The following is an 8049-nucleotide window of genomic DNA, read 5'->3' as shown; positions in this document are numbered from 1 at the left end:
GGGAAGAAAAATGCTGACATAAAGAATAATTTTTCATGCATGAATGGGTTAATTTTGAAGTGTAACCAATAGATTCTCAATTAGATTTTGGTCTGGACTTTTACTATGCCACATGAATATGCTTTCATCTGAACAATTCTAGTTCAAGTAGCTGTAGTTAGGGTTTTTTTTCCCCCCACCGATGTGTCAAGTCTTTTGCTGCCTATTTTCTAATAGTAACACCGTTATTCAACTCCACCCATATTTCATAAGGATTGCTGTGCACGAAGCCTTCTCAGACACTAAATATCACACAAGTGGACTCGGCTTACTTATAAGGTGACTTTATGATATCGAGTCAAAGTGAATTTTATTTAGGGAAGACGGTGAACAGAAAAAGAAGGTTTACGTTGGCTGTTTGTGGCGACTGTCTTGCTATTCAGCCCTGCAGGAACAGAGGCTCAGAGAGCTGAATGTGCTCTATAGAGGGGCATTTCCATCTGAGGAGGCAATTTGCACTCCAGGCAGTTCCTTGCAGAGTACATCTGACTGGACGTTGATGTTTAATGGATGCTCCTTTCAAAAAAAAAAAAAAGCAGAGAAAATCTTTTATCAGAGATTTGGATGTTTTAATCTTTGTTAGGAACAAAGTGTTTTGCAGAAGAGAAAAAAAAAGGGCTAAATGTCTTCCTGAGGTATCCTGCTTGGTGTTCTTTGAGTTAATCTCACCAGATTTCATCCCAGTGATTTAAAAAAGAAAACAAGAACAGTCCCAACCCGGAGAGAGCGAGGCAGGGAACTACGAGACTCGGCATCATCAACGTTGTGTTGCGCAAGGAAGGCATAGATGCAGGTAGAGGTGAATTTGGGTGTGCAGTTTTTTGCAGGAGAAGCCAGTTTGTGTGTGTGCGTGTGTGTGTGTGTGTGTGTTCGCTGGCTGCTCACAGAAGTCATCCTAATTAATAGCAGAGTGTGTTTGGCTTAAAGCAACATTCCTTAAATTAGAAAGCACGATGTTGTCCAACTTGGCCAGATGAACGACACACATTAGTGCCCGTATTTCTGTGAATATTACTAATGTTAAATAAATTATCTCTGTCTGTAATCTGTCATTATTCATGCTTTGTGAGCTGCAGTCGTCACGTTTTTATTTTTGTCATCCTTCTTTTTGCGTAGTTCCTTTCTTCCGCCTCTGCCACCACCACACACACGCACACACACACTCCATGCATTGATGGCGTTGATGAGGACGATTGTGCTGACACAGCAGTCTGGCAGTAACCATGTCTAATGTCTGACAGTGAGAGTATGTTAGGGTGTAATGGCAGCTTTTTGGCCAGTGGAAATTATTAGTTTTACACATTTATATATATATCCTTTCAAGAAAAAAAAATTACTTTTGAATTAAATTAATCATACTACAATAGATTTGTTATGTCTTATTGGTAGCATATCAGGAAATAATTCACCTACCCTTACGATTGGATTAAGCAGCTTATACATAGTTTTGCATTCACACCTCCTTTTCCACATTTTGCATTGTTACAACCACAAAACCTCAATGGTTTTTCTTTTGAGTTTATATATAAAGAAATCAACATGGGTTGATTTTTTTAAAAGTTTCTCTGTTTTTCTGTCTTCGTGTCCATCACATTTGAAATAAACCAAAATCCAATTTCTAATAAAGTGGCGAAAGCCGTAATGAAAACAGTTGTGGACGCCGCAGCGTCGGACATGTTGAGAGAGATTAAATGACATCTGAATCACTAATGAGGGGAATTTCAAAGAAAGTAGGCTGCCCTGGGGTTTTACTAAGAGGGATCTAAGTAAAGGGGTCTGAAAAAAAATACATGCTCACCACACTTTTCAGATTTTTATTTGCGAAAAGGAAGCAAAATGTGCCCTGTTCTTTTCCACTTTGCAATCATGTGCTGCTTTGTGTTAATCCATAAAATACACTGAAGTTTCTGGCGATAGCCACACAAAACATGAGGAACTTCGAGAGGTTTGAATACTTTTGCAAGGAACTCTGTCCTTTTAAAAACATTTCAATTTCAATTGTTTCCTTTTAAAGTGTCGTTCATGACACACGAACGCACAAAAGACTCTCTCTGAATTGGGTTATTGTTTCCTTTCAGAATATCGATCGTGTTGCCCGCCTCGCTCTGGAGACAAAAACACACTGACGGCGAAGCGCTGATGGTGAGCTTTCCGGCGCTGTGGCCATCTGTGAATTCATTGCATGCACTCAGAGGGGCCCATGCATATTTGATGACTATGAAAAGGTAAGGCTTTGGTAGAGTGTAGTTTTGATAGTTTGCTTATTACTGTTTCTACCTTGTAAAAAAAAAAAAAAAATGTTTTCAGGGTTGCACAAAAAAAGAGCAAAAGGTTTGCGTAAAAATTCAAATCAAGGAACGTTTGGGTCTGATTGATTGAAAGCCCCCTCCTCCTGATGCAGCCCTGTACTTATGATTGATACTCTCTCCTATTTAAAGCTTCACCTTTGAAAATGTGCAAGGGCAGCTTTTTAAAGGGTCCCGCTGCTGTTTTCTGCTGATGTCTAGACAACACTTTAGCATTTTTTTTCAAATTTGTTTTCCTCCCCCTTACTGTCCACCCCGCATGAATGCTGAGGCTAAAAACGCGCGCACAGCCTCTCCCTGCCTCACATGTGACTTTGCAGATATGATGGGTGCCCTTGAAAGGAACCTTGGCTTGCATTGCAGGCATTATGATGGCTGAGTGCAGAACTTTGACTACACTGCTGCCCCCCTGTGGCCAATGAGAAGAGTTGTGACTCGGGCAGAGATTTGCCTTGTTAGCCGGAGCTATTTTAAGTCATTTGATCGGGGAATTCCCCTGAATGACTGCAAGGACAACATCAGCAGCCCGGCCTGCAAAAAAAAAAAAAAAAAAAAAAAAGTTTAAACAAATAAATGAAACCTATTACAAATTTAAAATACAAGAACATTTGTTGGAGCATGGCACAAGTGCTATGAACAAACTGCTTTCAATATTTATCTCCAGATCTGCTTTTTTTGTCACCCTTATGTCTTTCAGATCCTTAAACTAATTTTAATATGGGATAAACATAGCCAGAGAACACCTAAGATATACATTTCAACTGATGATTTCATTTATTTAGATGAAAATAGCTCTGCAAACCAAGTTGGCCCTGTTTGAAAATATGATTGCTGTCTTGTTCAATTATGAATGTTCTGTTTTAAATGCATTAATTTTTTTGTTCAGTTTCACTATTTTACAGTTTAATACTGATTACTGCTTCACCTGTAAAAAAAAAAAAAAAAACTTAAATAGAAAAAACTAACAACAAAAAACATATGTAAATTTGTAGACGGGGCCGGATTTACCAGGATGTGGGCCCTTGGACAGAAGCCACTTTTTGGTGCCCTATTCACTAAGGAAATTTTGATTTACTAATACAAATCACAGAACTTTATAAACAAATATCCAGCAGCAGGTATGAAGTGAAACACTGTAGCTTTAATACATCATCTAGCCAATAACTCCATGTTGTTTCCAAATAAATCGGAAACATCATTTTCTTCATCATAAAATGATGTTTTATGACTTCATCATTTTCAAATACTTGAATTTTGTTTATATTTTTAAAAATAAGATAAAATAGTGCAACTCACATGATTTGGGCTCATGAGTTTTATCTAAAGTCTTGTTTTTGCAAACATTATACACACACTTATTAAAAAAGACACATTTTTGGGGCCACCCAAAAAAAGGACGCCCTGGGCTACTGCCCCTTTCAGACCTTTGTAAAGTCTGGCTCAGGTTGTGGAGGTGGTGGTGGTGGTGGTGTGATGGTCTGGGGCTGCCTTGCTACTCCAGCAACTGGATGACCTGCTTTAATTAATGGAACCAAATGTTCTGGTGTCTGGTTGAAATGGCTACCTCAAGCTCAAGCAGCAGCACAAAATATCCAGAACACACCAGAAAGTCCAACTGGTTTTGGAGTGGCCCATTCAAAGTCTGGAGAAACTTTATCAAGATTCTTGGGTGTGACTTTAAACAATCATTAATGCTAGAATATGTTAAAATGTGTTTATTTGGCAAAAAAAAAAAAACTAAAAAGGAAGAAATATCACTACCTTCCTAAAATAATGGCCTACGTTATTTGTTTTGCCAAAAGTAACTTTGGCCAATAAAAAAGACTGAAAGACTTAGACTATTATTTTATTTAAGATATTTAAGGAGAGGAATACCTTTCAGTACACTGTGTCTACCATTAGACATATACTGATAAGCCATTGAACATGCACAGAGTCTTCATGTGTGTTTAATGTCATGCTGTTAGCGTCTTACTGCTAAACCTAATCAGCAGAGCTCAGTATACTGAATTACCATCTGAGTGCAGGAAACACCAGATATTGCCGTTTAGCTGTGTTTGATTGGTGGTGGAATGCTGTGAAAAAGTATTTGCTTCTTTGTATAGTTCTTCTGTTTTTGGCTAGTTTGTCACACAGATACATTGGAGGGTTTTCCAGCAAGTCTATGCATCAGGTCATGTTCCAGTGTCTCAATCAGATTCCAGTCTAAACTTCCACTGTTCCACTCCAAACACCAACAGAATGGGACAGTGTTGTGAGAAAGTTGTTGCCCCCCCCCCCACTTTAAAAACTGAAAATCTGACAAATATCATCTGAGTGAACAGAAAAAAGAACATTAATAAAGCAGCTTAAAACAAAGTGTGTTTGTTTTAAGTTGCTTTATTGTCGTTCTCTGCTTCCTCTGGCTTTAAAAGAGTTTACTTTGAGTCTTCCCTTCCACACCGAAGAGTGTTTTTGTAACTGTGACCTGGGTAGCGCTCGGTTAAAGTGGGTTAGCGGATCAGAAGAAAAGATTTCAGAGTTTGCGTCCAGCTGCTGAAGCTAAAAATCAACTGATCCTGATCTCCGTGTAACTATAAGAAAACCTGAAGCATTCCCTCATGGGGGCGTAAACAAATCACACAACCAAAGATGGTATTCCTTTTTGTATAAAAACACAGACACTTAGTCCGTCGCCCCTTAAATTTTTATTTGAACTAATCCCGTTGGAGCCTTTTTTCACTGCAGAGATAACGACCCAGAGAAAGCAGAAGCATTTTCCTTTCCTGAGCCTGAGCAACCGCACAACAAACCCGGCAGATAATCAAACTGTACCTGGAGTCACACACCGTCGGTGGTTACTGATAAGTCCTGCGACGCAGTTTTGTTAGCGTGGTTGTCCGTCCAATTGGATCATATTATAGTTAGGAAGTGCAAGGCTGCGGTTTGTCACTCAAAAGCATGACAACATTCTCCCTCTGCTCACCAGTCTGCTGGACTGACTTTCTCACTCAGCGATCGCCATGCATATGTTAAATAAAATAAAGTACAATGAAATATAAACGGGTCAAGATGAAGGAAAAAGTGCTCTAGAGGTGTTCTGCTTCAAGACAATGGTTGTTCTTCCACTTCTTTTTCAGAAAACATTAAATGGTCAAAGTGTGTTTTTTTTTTAGGCTGTGTGAATTAGAGCCCCTCATGTTGCTCTACACAAAAGAAAATGTGCAAAGCATGAAGTCACAAGGCCTGCACATGAGCTGGACCTGTTCTGCAGCAGATACTTTCTCACTGTGAGAAACCTTCTTGCTGCAAGGCAATGGTGCTGCCAGACCATAAACTAAATATCAATAAATGAATCCATTTAACTTGAAAACAAAAGCGTTTAGCTTAACGGATCCAGTGAGTCGCCTTCCATTGATGATAAAGAATAAATGAATCGGGGAGAATCTCTTTTTGACTGGACACCTTCAGAGTTTCGATTCAATTTCACAATTGCGCTTCAACTTTAACACTTTAAAGATTTAACGCTTGCATGATAAATGCTGACTAAGACAGCAAATAACAACTCACACTCCAAAAATGAAATGGATACAGAGGCACGTGGAATATAATCTCATCTTCCACGTAGCTGTGAAGGTGAAAGATAATGGGGCATGATTTTTTTTTTTAGAGTTGAGGTATAAAACAATATCCTGATGAAGGACAGTCCAATCCATCATTTGAAAAAGGAAAAGCGTATGGCACAACTGCAAACCTACCAAAAAAATAAAAAATACAGAAAACTGAATAATCTTTGTTAAAGGCTGCCCAAGAATGGGGCGCAGCTTCACCCTCAAGGAGTGGGAATAGAATACTTTTGCAATCGCTCCGTGCAGGGGTCAGAGAGTTGCTGCCGGTTTGTTCGATAAGAAACGTCCACTTCCCCTGAATACTAATGCTCGTGTCAATAAGCTGAAAAGGCGAGGAGGTGCAGTCAGAGAGCCCATCGCTATAGGCAGCGGTCAGTGCTGCAGAGCAGCACTGCTGATGGAGCAGATGTAGCTGAGAGTCAGACCCAGACTGAGAAAATCCCCTCAGAATCACGTCACTCTCTAACAAGGAACACAGACCCCACAGATGTATAAAAAGCAAAGCTGTGTTTTGTGTGTGTGTGTGTGAAATCCATGAAAGAAGAAACAAAGCAGAGGAGCTATAGCAGAGAAATTTTCTCCCTGTGCATGTCCCACTGCGTCACACTCTCCCTCACTGTGACTCACTCTCACACCACCTCGCCCAGCCTCCACGCCTAACTATTGATCTGCCAGATCTGGAACTGACCCTCTTTATCCTCCGTGACTTCCTGGTCCTGCTTCAGGCCCTTGATCCTGAAAACAACCCCCAATGCCCTTTCTTTTCAAAAAAAACTTTCGGTCTTTGTCATCCCACCCTGGCCTCCTGTTCCCGGCCTCACTCCCAGAGAACGCCCTAACCCGCGGGAAGGAGAGTTCTTATGCAACCCCAGTCTAGGTTGAGGAGGGGGAAACAACCCTGCAATGCAGCAGAGTAATAAAATAAACAGCAGCTTGTGAGGGCGGCAGCCCAGACAAAGCGCTGCAACCGTGACCGGTGCTATTTGCTGTGCACTGGTTGCTGCTATGAAGCCAGCTTTAAAAAGCTTTTATTCACATAAGGTTCTTCAGGAATTGTTTTTTGTTTCTCCTCCTTTTTGCCTGTACGGAAAAAACTTTTTTATTTTATTTTTATTTTTTATTAAAGCTATTCCATCACCTTGTATGTCTTTATCAAAACACACACATGTAGGCATTTCATATCTTTTTTACAGATTCAGGTTTTCATACGTTATGCTTCCCTGGACGGACCCCGTCTGATGCAGAAATGCATCAATGTTTACATTAGCTATGCATCTATACCACGTGACTGCATTTCCAGCAGTGACAACCTTTATCTAGGCACGCCGTGTGCGCGCGCATTCACGTTCCCTGTTGCCAGGCTTCCAGACGTAGCAGAGCTCTCAGATGCGCAAGCTAGTAGAAGTAACTACGAACACTTCCGGTTTCCTGTCCAAAAAATAAAAGCTTTGAAAACAGATTCAGGTTTGCAGCTTAGTTGTAGTGCGTGAAATGCTAAATATGTTCTATAGTCATAAATTATTCTTAAATAGCAAACTAGTTAATATTTATATTAAAAAAAACCTATCATTCATTTATTTATTTCTAACAAATATACAAATGTTATTTACTTATTTATTTCAATTGTGACAGAAATTGACAAAATTGAATAATTGTAACAGTAATTATGTAATTTCTCATTTTTTCCCACTTAAGTGAGCAACACTATTTTAGAAAATATGCAACAATCTAAAATATATATAGCTTTATTACCGGTTCAAACTCGTTTTTATAAAAAGTTTTGGAATCTTTTCTTCTCCACATATAACATAAATTTGTTTTCACAACACAAATTTTAACAGTAAATTCAAACATTTTGCAATTTTACAATTCAGACTGTTCTGTATATATACTCATTATACATAATCATAGTTCATCTCTTATAGGAGGCTTTTTAAATACATGTACTATTTTTCCTCAAATAACATTTTTATATTTATACGATGTTTGCCTTATGCATAATATTTGGGATAATTAAAAATCCACAAAGCTATAAAACTATAATGTATTTAATTAACAAAAATAAATTAGGTTCCTCTATTTATAACCTTACTGAT

Source organism: Xiphophorus hellerii, chromosome 5, assembly GCF_003331165.1.
Source record: "Xiphophorus hellerii strain 12219 chromosome 5, Xiphophorus_hellerii-4.1, whole genome shotgun sequence".
Classification (NCBI taxonomy): Eukaryota; Metazoa; Chordata; class Actinopteri; order Cyprinodontiformes; family Poeciliidae; genus Xiphophorus; species Xiphophorus hellerii.
The sequence above is the reverse complement of the archived record's forward strand: the minus strand, read 5'-3'. Positions refer to the sequence as shown.